The sequence below is a fragment of the Rhinopithecus roxellana genome, chromosome 1 (assembly GCF_007565055.1).
Source record: "Rhinopithecus roxellana isolate Shanxi Qingling chromosome 1, ASM756505v1, whole genome shotgun sequence".
In the NCBI taxonomy this organism is placed as follows: Eukaryota; Metazoa; Chordata; class Mammalia; order Primates; family Cercopithecidae; genus Rhinopithecus; species Rhinopithecus roxellana.
The window spans coordinates 177,898,849-177,911,118 of record NC_044549.1 but is presented as its reverse complement, the minus strand read 5'-3'; positions in this window follow the sequence as shown (position 1 = coordinate 177,911,118).

Here is a 12,270-nt window from a genome sequence, read left to right as displayed (position 1 = left end):
ACCTTGAAAAAGCCACTTAATTTCCCTAAGCCTCTTTCCTTAACTGGGGATAATACCACTCCCTCCAAAAGGTTTCTGTGAAGAATTAAATAAAATTATGTGTATGAATGCTCCTACGAGTTATGTAAACTTATCATTATTCCCTCAAATCTAGATCAAAACTACACCAGTAATCAACATTGATAGTTACCTAAAACAGAACATTAGCCATTTTCTCTTCCATGTTTTCTTCTTATTTTCCCAAAGTCCTCCATTCCTTGGGTCATCTCAGGGAGTGGATGGGTCAGCCAAGTCTGGGGAACCCCTGAGCAGAAAAGACCATTGCCTGACTCTCCAGAGTGTGGACCCCAAGGAGAAGCCCATGCCCAACATGGCATCCAGTGGCAGCATTCCAGTGTCTGAGGGAGAAGTCCAGGCAGAAGGGCCTGAGACCTGCAGAGATCTGTACATCCCAGCATAGTATGAAGAAGGTTGCCAGAAACTTCCCATGTCCCCACAAGGATGTGGAAGGGGCTGAGCAGATGGCAAACTGGAATAGTCCTGTTTGCAAAGAGTAGATCCATTAGCAAATTAGAAGTGGAGCCTCAGGATGGGAACTCCATGAGGAGAGGGGACAATTACAGTAGCTGGTCTCCAAAGGTGGCCCCCAGTCAACCACACCTCCCAGTGGTCACATTCCTGTGTAGTCCCCTCGCACACTGAACCTGGCTTGGTCCTGTCATTTGTTGTAACCATTAGAATGCAGCAGAAGTGACACTGTGCCAGTTCCAGGTCTGGCAGCTTTTACTTTTGCCCTCATGAGAAAAACCAGGTACCCTACTGGAGAGAGACCACATGGAGGAGTACCAAGGGGCCACAGTTGTCCTGGACCAATCAGTTTAAGGCTGTCAGAAACAAATCAGAAGTCTGACAAAATCAGGTTTATTCACCCATTGCAATGAGGGAGACAGCAGCCCAGAGGAACCATGAGGCAGCTTGCCAAATAAATGTAATGTAGAGTTAGTACAGGATTTGGGGGAAAGGTGGAATTTAAATGAAGTAGATCTTTTTTTGCTTGTTTTTGAACTGAAAAATTGTTCTATAAATTGAAGTCATCAACAAAACTCAAAAGTTACATTAAGAGTCAAACAATTTTCACACAAAGCGTTTGAAGAATATATATGCCTTATACAGATGAGAAAGGGACTCAAGAAAAATGAGTGGGGGGCAGCTGCAGTGGCTCATGCCTGTAATCTCAGAAATCTGAGAGACCGAGGCAGGCGGATCACTTGAGACCAGGAGTTTGAGACCAGCCTGGACAACATGGCGAAACCCAGTCTCTACAAAAAATACAAAAATTGTCTGGGCACGGTGGCACATGCCTGTAGTTCCAGCTACTAAGGAGACTGATGTGGGTCACTTGAGCCTGGGAGGTAGAGGTTGCAGTGAGCTGAGATCGTGCCACTGCACTCCAGCCTGGGCAACAGAGCGAGACCCAATCTTGACAAAAAAAAATAATAAAAGAAGGATGAGGTGGGTATACACCAGAAGGTGAGGGATGAGGGGCATGAGGGAACCTTAGTATACTAGCCCAGTTACACACTGAAGCAATGGAGATCTGATGGGAGCCAAGTAATAAGACAATACTGGCCCCGGAAGTGCCAACAGATGCAAAGCCATATACAACATTCCAAGTCTTTTAAAGTCTGTCATTTTAACAAATTGAGATGCCATATTCCACAGACCATAAATTCACGTAAGTCACCATTTTAGACTACACAATTCACTGATTTTTAGTATTGAATCTGAGTGTTGATGGTCTCAAAGTAAAGCAGGCTCTGTGTAAAGGTTTCAACATCAGCTGTGGACTATGAAGGAGATGCTGCTTCCTTGTATATTAGAAAGCTATGATAGATGTAGAATGCTGTGTCCAGAAAACCCTCTGCATCTGAGTTGCAAATTAAAACTGTTTCTCTGTTCCAAAGCGACTTAGCTCCTCCAGGCAAAAGTGAAGTATGTCATTCTTACTTATAAAAGTTTCTAATGATCTATGATTTTAGAAAACAAAGCTTCTCACTGAATAAGAAAGGCAGGTGTTAGCCACTTATAGCTGCAGTGTGCCTCTGGATGAAAAATTTCCTCCTGTTAACTTCACATCTGGCTTTATCCATGTATTAGTCCACTCTCACACTGCTATAAAGAAATACTTGACACTGGGTCATATATAAAGAAAAGAGGTTCAACTGGCTGATGGTTCTGCAGGCTGTAGAGGAAGCGTAGATGCTGCCATCTTCTTGGCTTCTGGGAAGGCCTAAGGAAACCTATTATGGCAGAAGGTGAAGGGGAAGTAGACACGTCTTACATGGCCAGAGCAGGAGGAAGAGAGAGTGGGGCACCACACACTTTTAAACAACCAGATCTCACAATAATTCACTCACTCACCATCACGAGAACAGCACCAAGGGGATGATGCTAACCCATTTATGAGAACTCTGCCCCCATAAGCCAATCACCTCCCACCATCTCCAACGGGGGGATTACAATTCAGCATGAGATTTGGTGGAGACACAGATTCAAACCATGTTAATCTGCATCTGTTATTCCAGCCTGATGCCTATTTAGGTAGTTTTTTTTTTTTTTTTTTAACATTCTTAGCCCAAGTTCATTTTCATTTTCTCAAAGTGAAGAAGGCAAGCAACTCAGGCCTTCCAGCCCACTGCTGTCCTCAAGAGGACCCAGCTTTAGCTGCCATCTGCCCGCAGCTGCATAAGATAGCTCAAGCGGGATAAGCAGAACCACTGAATCCAGTCAACCCACAAAATGTGAGAGAATAATTTCTTGGATTTAGTCACTCTGGTTTAGGACAGTTTGTTGCATATACATGGATTGCTGAATCAGTCATTCTTGAAGAAGAACTCTGCCCTGATGGCAGGATGGTAATAAGACCCCTGAAAATTAGGTCGTCCCCAAAGAAGAAGAAAACAAGGGAGAGGAATGAGACTAAATTAAACACTTACTCAAAAGAGACTTGAGTTTTAACCCCTAGTGATAGAAGTCAGAAGAGTAATAGTTCTGGGGGATGGATGGGTTGGCTGGAGAGGACATGAGGGAGCCTTCTGGATTGCTGGCAGTGCCCTATACCTTGATCTGGGTGGTGGTTACATGGGCACATATATATGAAAAATTCACTGAGCTGTACACTTAAATACTAAGTGGGAATGGAGTTGAGGAGCTAATTTCTATTACAGAGTAATAAAGAAAAGTTTACCAATTCTGTGAAATGTACACCTGCAACAAACATAAGTGAAAACAAAGAATGGCAGATACATGAAGTAAACAAATGTATATAGAAAAAAGTATTATTTATGAATTTAAACATTGAGTGACCAAGATGCCAAACAGAAACATGATTAAGAACAGGGAACCTGAGAATATAAAATTATAACATTGCCGGAATACTCATTTTTGTAACTCCTATTTCAATGAGTTAAATTAGAAGTAGACTATACCCTTTTCAAGATCATCACCCCTGGAATTAGAGATGGAAGGAAGCTTTGAAATCCTCCTTCACTGGTTCTCAAACTGGGCTGCACACTGGAATCATCTGGAGAGCTTTAAAAAATACTGATGCCTGGGGCCCACTCTAGAGATTCCGAGGTAATTGGTCTGAGGTGTGACTTGGGAATCAGGATTTTTTAAAGCTCCCCAGGTGATTTCAATGTGCCGCCAGGGTTGAGAACTATGGGTCAATTTCAACCACTCTTCTCACAAATGAGAACACAGAGGCCCAGGACTGGCACATGGTTTGCTAAATATCCATTAATTGGCTGCAGCCAATTTTCTCTGATGTGCTGTAATAGGAGGGAGCTGTGGTATGGACAATACCAAACAGTGAATAATCTAAAAATAATTTCTATTTGGTTCGGGAAAGCAGCACATGACTTCCTGGCTGCCGACTGGCCTGGCTAATTCAGTTGGGTCGAAATGAATGTGCTCTTTCCTGCACTGACACTGACAACCCAGCTCTGTGTTGAGATGTGGATGGAAGGTGGCCGAATTAAACGCCAGCTGCAGGCAATTCTCCAGTGGGCAACAGACAAGGTGTCAATGGTACATGGTAACCATATGGATGTAGGGACTTGCCTAACAGAGGATTCCATGACGGAGCAAAGCTAGCTTTCTCCTCATCCTGTACTCTATGAGGGTTGGGGACCAGAGGCATAAAGAGGGAACAGAGGAAGAGGGGCTTGGCCGGGCGCGGTGGCTCAAGCCTGTAATCCCAGCACTTTGGGAGGCCGAGACGGGCGGATCATGAGGTCAGGAGATCGAGACCATCCTGGCTAATACGGTGAAACCCCGTCTCTACTAAAAAATACAAAAAACTAGCCGGGCGACGAGGCGAGCGCCTGTAGTCCCAGCTACTCGGGAGACTGAGACAGGAGAATGGCGTGAACCCGGGAGGCGGAGCTTGCAGTGAGCTGAGAGCCGGCCACTGCACTCCAGCCTGGGTGGCAGAGCAAGACTCCGTCTCAAAAAAAAAAAAAAAAAAAAAAAAGAGGAAGAGGGGCTTATGTTTTTCAAGGAGCTATTTGGTGCCAGGTTTCATACTAAGCATTTCTATAAACAGCATATGGTCTTAGCTCTGTAGAGTTAGGCATTCTGGAACCCACATTATAGAGATGAGGAAACTGAGGTTCAGAGAGGTTGTAAAACCCAAAGCAGAGACAGAATAGAAACTCCGGCTTATCACACTCAACACTTTCTGACATACCATCTGTCCGTCAAAGAAGGAGAAATGCAGATGGACTTGGGTCAGATCCTTAGATTTTAAGTGCTGCTAAGCAAACTTCACCTCCCAATTTTTCAGTTCTAACAGTCTAAAGGCAGCGGCAAAGAGACCTCCAGAAAGCACCTGTGCAGCCATGAGAATCTGTCTCCAACCACAGGAACATGACTGACCAAGAGCCCCAGTTGCCACTCTCTGAAATCTGTCACCCACATTTATGCTGAGGCCACATTTCCTAGGCATTGTGCTGCTCCTCTCCAATCTCCAGTAGAAATACGAAGGTGGGCCTGTTCCTGGGAGGCATGGGACTCCTCTGATAGAAGCCTTGCCAAATTCTCCTCAGATGGCACCCAGCCAGAATGCTTCTGCCCATCCTTGCTACCCTCTCTCCTCACTGGGGTGTGACCTGCATTGCAGTCTGATGGCTGTCAGCCTTTTCCAGCTCTTCTGTTTTCTCTCACAGGCATTTCCCTTAATAAAGTTCCTCATGTATTTAATCCTACCTTGGCATCTACTTTGCAGAGGACCTGGATGACAGAAATGCCCCTCCCTAATGGTGCCCCCAACCATACACACATCACAGTGGGGAAGGCGAGGAGAGAAAAGGTCATCTGCTGACTCATCAAGAGGAAGCTGGTCTGAAATTTTTTAAAAAATTGTAGGCACATAGGTGTCTAAATTTATGGAGTACATGAGATATTTTGATACAGGCATACAATGCATAATAATCACATCAGGGTAAATGGGGCATCCATCACCTCACATATTTATCCTTTTTGTTACAAACAAAGTATATACTCTTCCGGTTACTGTAAAATGTACAATTGTTGACTACAGTCATCCTGTTGTGCTATCAAATACTAGGTCTTATTCATTCTTTTTATTTTTTTGTACCTATTAACCATCTCCACTGCCCCCTCTCCTGACTACTGTTGCCAGCCTCTGGTAACCATCCTTTTACTTTCTATGTCCATGAGCTCGATTGTTTTAATTTTTAGCTCCCACCAATAAGTGAGAATATGTGAAGTTTGCCTTTCTGTGCCTGGCTTATTTCACTTAACATAATGACCTCCAATTCCATCCGTGTTATTGCAAATGACAGGTTCTCATTCTTTTTATGACTGAATAGTACTCCATTGTGTACATGTACCACATTTTCTTTATCCATCCATCTGCTGATGGACACTTAGGTTGTTTCCAGAACTTGGCTACTGTGAACAGTGCTACAATAAACATGGGAGTGCAGATACCACTCAATGTACTGATTTCCTTTCTTTTGGGTATAAGCCTAGGAGTGGGTTGCTGGATCATATTCTAGCTGTATTTTTAGTCGTTTTCTTTTTTTTTTCTTTTTTCTTTTTTTTTTTTTTTTTTGAGACAGGGTCTTGCTCTGTCACCTAGGCAGGAGAGCAGTGGCACAGTCTCGGCTCACCATAGCCTCGACCTCTTGGGCTCAAGCAATACCCCAACCTTAGTCTCCTGAGTAGTTGGGACTACAGGTGTGTACCACCATGCCTGGCTAATTTTTTTTTTTTTTTTTTTTTTTTTTTTTTTAATATTTTTGTAGAGACAGGGTTTTGCCATATTTCCCAGGCTGGTCTCAAATGCCTGAGCTAAAGCGATCTCTCCTCCTCAGCCTCCCAAAGTGCTGAGATTATAGGCATGAGCCACCATGCCTGGCCCTCTATTTTCAGTTTTTTGAGGAACCTCCAAACTGCTCTCCATAGTATGGCTGTACTAATTTACATTCCACCAACAGTTGTACAAGGGTTTCCTTTTCTCCACATCCTCTCCAGCATTTGTTATTGCCTATCTTTTGAATAAAAGCCATTTTAACTGGGGTGAGATAACAGATCATTGCAGTTTTCACATGTATTTCTCTGATGACCATGATATTGAGCACCTTTTCATATACCTGTTTCCCTTTTGTATGACTTATTTTGAGAAATGTCTGTTCAGATCTCTTGCCCATTTTTTAATTGTGTTAGATTTTTTCCCCTATAGAGCTGTTTGAGCTCCTTATATATTCTGATAGGTAGTTTGCAAATATTTTCTCCCAGTCTGTGCGTTGTCTCTTCACTTTGTTTCCTTTGCTGTGCAGAAGCTTTTTAACTTGATGTGACTCCATTTGTCTAGTTTTGCTTTGGTTGCCTGTGCTTGTGGGGTATTACTTATGGTTCAATCTTGGTAGGTTGTATGTGCCTAGGAATTTATCCATTTCTTCTGGGTTTTCCAATTTCTTGTCATATAGTTGCTCATAGTAGCCTCTAATGATCCCTGGAATTTCTGTGCTATCAGTTGTAATGTCTCCTTTTTCATCTCTGATTTATTTGGGTCTGCTCTTCTTTTTTAATCTAGTGAAAGGATTTTATCTTTTAAAAAACTGTCTTGTTGATCTTTTGCATTGTTTTATTTCAATCACATTTATTTCTGCTCTGATCTTTATTATTTCTTCTACTAATCTTAAGTTTGGTTTGCTCTTGCTTTGCTAAATCTTTAAGATGTATTGTTAGGTTGTTTAAGTTTTTCTATTTTCTCTTTTTTTTTTTTTTTTTTTTTTTTTTGAGATGGAGTCTTGCTCTGTCACCCAGGCTAGAGTACAGTGGTGTGATATTGGCTCACTGCAACCTCTATCTCCTGGGTTCAAGTGATTCTCCTGCCTCAGCCTCCCGAGTAGTTGGGATTACAGCACGTGCCACTACACCCAGCATTTTGTTGTTGTTGTTGTTGTTGTTTGTATTTTTAGTAGAGACAGGGTTTCATCATGTTGGCCAGGTGATCTGCCCACCTCAGCCTCCCAGAGTGCTGGGATTACAGGCATGAGCCACTGTGCCCAGCCAGTTTTTCTACTTTTTTGATGTCGGCACTTAGAGCTATAAAATTCCCTCTTGGCACTGCTTTTGCTATATTCCATAGGTTTTGGTGTGCTGTGTTTCCATTATCACATTAGCTGTGTTTCAATAATTTTTGCAGTTTCCTTCTTTATTTCCTCATTGACCCATTGGTTACTCAGGCACATATTGTTTAATTTCCATGTGTTTGTATAGTTTCCAAAATTCCTCATTATTGATTTCTAGTTTTGTTCCACTGAGATCAGGGAAGACACTTGATATTATTTCAGGTTTTTTTTAATGTTTTAAGACTTGTTTTGTGGCCTAATATATGGTCTATGCTTGAGAATAATCTGTGTGCTGAGGAGAAGAACGTGTATTCTGCAGCCATTGCATGAAATGTTTTACAAGTATCTATTAGGTCCATTTGGTCAATGTTACTTTGTTTTCTGTCTGGATGATCTGTCCAATGCTGAAAGTGGAGTGTTGAAGTCTCCCACTATTATTATATTGGGGTCTCTCTCTCTTTAACTCTAATAATATTTGCTTTATATATCTGGGTGCTCCAGTATTGGGTGCATATATACTTATATCCTCTTGCTGAATTGATTCCTCTATAATTATATAATAATCTGGTCTCTTTTTACAGTTTTTGTCTTGAACTCTATTTTGTCTGATATAGGTATAGCTACTCCTGCTCTTTTTTGATTTCCATTTGCATGGAATATCTCTTTCCATCCCTTTATTTTGTCTATGAGTGTCTTTATAGGTTAAGTGTGTTTCTCGTAGGCAACAGATCATTGGGTCTTTTTTTTTTTTTTTAATCCATTCAACCACTCTATGCTTAAAAATTGGAAAGTTTTGTCCATTTACATTCAATTTATTATTGATAAGTAATGACTTATTTTCTGGTTGTTTTGTGATCTTCTCTTCCTTCTTTCCTTCCTTCCTGTCTTCCTTTTAGTGAAGGTGATTTTCTCTGGTGGTACGTTTTAATTTCTTGCTTTTTATTGTTTGTGTTATCTATTGTATGTTTTTTGATTTGAGGTGACCATGAAGCTTGCAAATAATATCTTATAATCCATTTCTTTAAACTGATGATAACTTAACACTTGTATAAACAAGCAAAGAGAAAACTAATTAAAATGCTACACTTCTTACATTCGTGTAGAGTGGGAAATAAAAATTAAAAATCTCTACACTTCTTCTCCCTAGTTTTCTTCTCCCTAGTTTTCATTTTTTGTTGTTTTAATTTATCACTTATTTTACTCTCTCTGTCTTGAAAAGTTGTTGCAGTTACTGTTTTGTTTTGAAGTAGGGTCTCACTCAACACCCAGGCTGGCTGTAGCCTCAACCTCCAGGGCTCAGGTGACTCCCACCTCAGCCTCCTGAGTAGCTGAAACTGCAGGCACATGCCACTACACCCGACTAATCTTTTTGTATTTTTTTGTAGTGACAGGGTTTCACTATGTTGCCCAGAACGGTCTTGAACCCTTGGGCTCAAGCGACCTGTCTACCTTGGCCTCCCCAAGTGCTGGGATTACAGGAAAGAGCCACTGTGCCTGGCCATTTTTGACTTGTCCATCGTTTAGTCTTTCTCCTTAAGATATGAGTTCACACACCACAATTATAGTGTTATAATAGTCTGTGTTTTTCTGTGTATTTATTATTAACAGTGAATTTTGCAGCTTCAGATAATTTCTTTTTTTTTTTTTTTTTTTTTTTCTTGAGAGATGGAGTCTTGCTTTGTCACCCAGGCTGGAGTGCAGTGGTGCAAATCTTGGCTAACTGCAAGCTCTGCCTCCTGGGTTCACACCATTCTCCTGCCTCAGCCTCCCAAGTAGCTAGGACTACAGAGGTCTGCCACCACACCCAGCTAATTTTTTTTTGGTATTTTTAGTAGAGACGGGGTTTCACCGTGTTAGCCAGGATGGTCTCAATCTCCTGAACTCGTGATCCGCCTGCCTCAGTCTACCAAAGTGCTGGGATTACAAGCGTGAGCCACTGCGCCTGGCTAGCTTCAGATAATTTCTTATTGCTCATTAAAGTCTTTTTCTTTCAGACTGAAGAACTCCCTTTAGCATTTCTTGTAGGACAGGTCTGGTGTTGACGAATCCCCTCAGCTTTTGTTTGGGAAAGTATTTCTTCTTCATGGTTGAAGGAAATTTATGATGGTTATATTATTCTACAGTAAAAGTTTTTTCCTTCTGCACTTGAAATGTGTCATGTCACTCTTTCTCCTGGCCTGTAAGGTTTCCACTGAAAAGTCTGCTGCCAGACGTATTGGAGCAGCATTGTATACTGTCTCTTCTCTCTTGCTTTTAGGATGATTCCTTATCCTTGATGTTTGGGAGTTTAATTATTAAATGCCTTGAGGTAGCCTTCCTTAGGTTAAATCTGCTTGGTAGTCTATAACCGTCTTGTATTTGAATATTAATATCTTTCTCTAGGTTTGGGAAGCTTTCTGTTATTATCCTCTTGAATAAACTTTCTACCCTCATCTCTCTCTCTACCTCCTCTTTAGGGCCAATAACTTTTTTTTTTTTTTTTTTTTTTTTGAGACAGAGTCTCACTTTGTCACCCAGGTTGGAGTGTAGTGGCGCAATCTCGGCTCACTGCAACCTCTAACTCCTGGGTTCAAGGGATTCTCCTGCCTCAGTCTCCCGAGTAACTGGGACTACAGGCATGTACCACGACGCCTGGCCAATTTTTTGTATTTTTTTCTTTTTTTTTTTTTTTTTTTGTAGAGACAGGGTTTCACTGTGTTGGCCAGGATGGTCTCGATCTCCTGACCTCATCATCCACCTGCGTCAGCCTCCTGATGTGCTGGGATTACAGACGTGAGCCACCCGCACCTGGACTTTAAGGCCAATAACTCTTAGATTTGCACTTTTGATGCTATTTTCTAGATTTTGTAGACATGCTTCATTCTTTATTTTTTTTTATTTTTTATTTTTTGGTCTCCTCTGACCATGTATTTTCAAATAGCTTGTCTTCAAGCTTACTAATTCTTCAAGCTTACTAATTTCTTCTTCTTCATCAATTCTATTAAGAGACTGATACATCCTTCAGCATGTCAACAGCATTTTTCAAATCCAGAATTTCTGCTTGATTCTATTAAATCATTTCAATTTCTTTGCTAAATTTATCTGAAAAGATTCTGAATTCCTTCTCTGTGTTATCTTGAATTTCTTTGACTTTCCTCAAAACAGCTATTTTGAATTCTGTCTGAAAGGTCACATATCTCTCTCTCTTTGGGATTGGTCCCTAGTGCTTTAGTCAGTTTGGTGAGGTCATGTTTTCCTGGATGGTCTTGATGCTTGTGGATGTTCATCAGGGCATTCACATTGAAAAATCAGGTACTGATATGGTTTGGCTGTATCCCCACCCAAATCTCAACTTGAATTGTATCTCCCAGAATTCTCACATGTTGTGGGAGGGACCCAGGGCGAGGTAATTGAATCATGGGGGCTGGTCTTTCCCATGCTATTCTCGTGATAGTGAATAAGTCTCACAAGATCTGATGGGTTTATCAGGGGTTTCTGCTTTTTCTTCTTCCTCATTTTCTCTTGCTGCCACCATGTAAGAAGTGCCTTTTCACCTCCCACCATGATTCTGAGGCCTCCCCCACCATGTGGAACTGTAAGTCCAATTAAACCTCTTCTTCCCAGACTCAGGTATGTCTTTACAAGCAGCATGAAAATGAGCTAATATAGTAACTTGGTACCAGTAGAGTGGGGTGTTGCTGAAAAGATACCCAAATATGTGAAAGTGACTTTGGAACTGGGTAACAGGCAGAGATTGAAATAGTTTGAAGGGCTCAGAAGACAATAAAATGCTGTAAAGTCTGGAACTTCCTAGAGACTTGTAGAATAGCTTTGTCCAAAATGCTGACAGCGGTATGAACAATAAAATTCAGGTTGAGGTGGTCTCAGATGGAGAGGATTAACTTGTTGGAGCAAAGGTGACTCTCGTTAAGTTTTAAAAAAGAGAGTGGCAACATTTTGCCCCTGCCCTAGAGATTTGTGGAACTTTGAATTTGAGAGAGATGATTTAGGGTATCTGGCAGAAGAAATTTCTAAGCAGCAAAGCATTCAAGAGGTGACTTGGGTGCTGTTAAAGCCATTCACTTTTATAAGGGAAGCAGAGCATAAAAGTTTGGAAAATGTGCAGCCTGGCTGTGCAATAAAAAAGAAAAACCCATTTTCTGGGGAGAAAGAAATCACACCAACTGCAGAAATTTGCACAATTTGGAAGAAGCCTAACGTTAATCCCCAAGACCATGGGGAAAATGTCTCCAGGCAATGTCAGAGAACTTCGCAGCAGCCCCTCCCATCACATGCCTGAAGGGCCAAGGAGGAAAAAGTGGTTTGGTGGGCCAGGTCCAGGATCCCTGTGCTGCGTGCAGCCTAGGGACTTTATGCCCTGTGCCCCAGCGGCTCCAGCCATGGCTTAAAGGGGCCAACATACAGCTCGGGCTGTGGCTTCAGAGGGTGGAAGCCTCGAGCCTAGGCAGCTTCCACATGGTGTTGAGCCTGTGGGTGCACATAAGTCGAGAACTGAGGTTTGGGAACCTCTGCCTAGATTTCAGAAGATGTATGGAAATGCCTGGATGCCCGGGCAAAAGTTTGCTGCAGGGGCGGGGCCCTCATGGAGAACCTCTGCTAGGGCAGT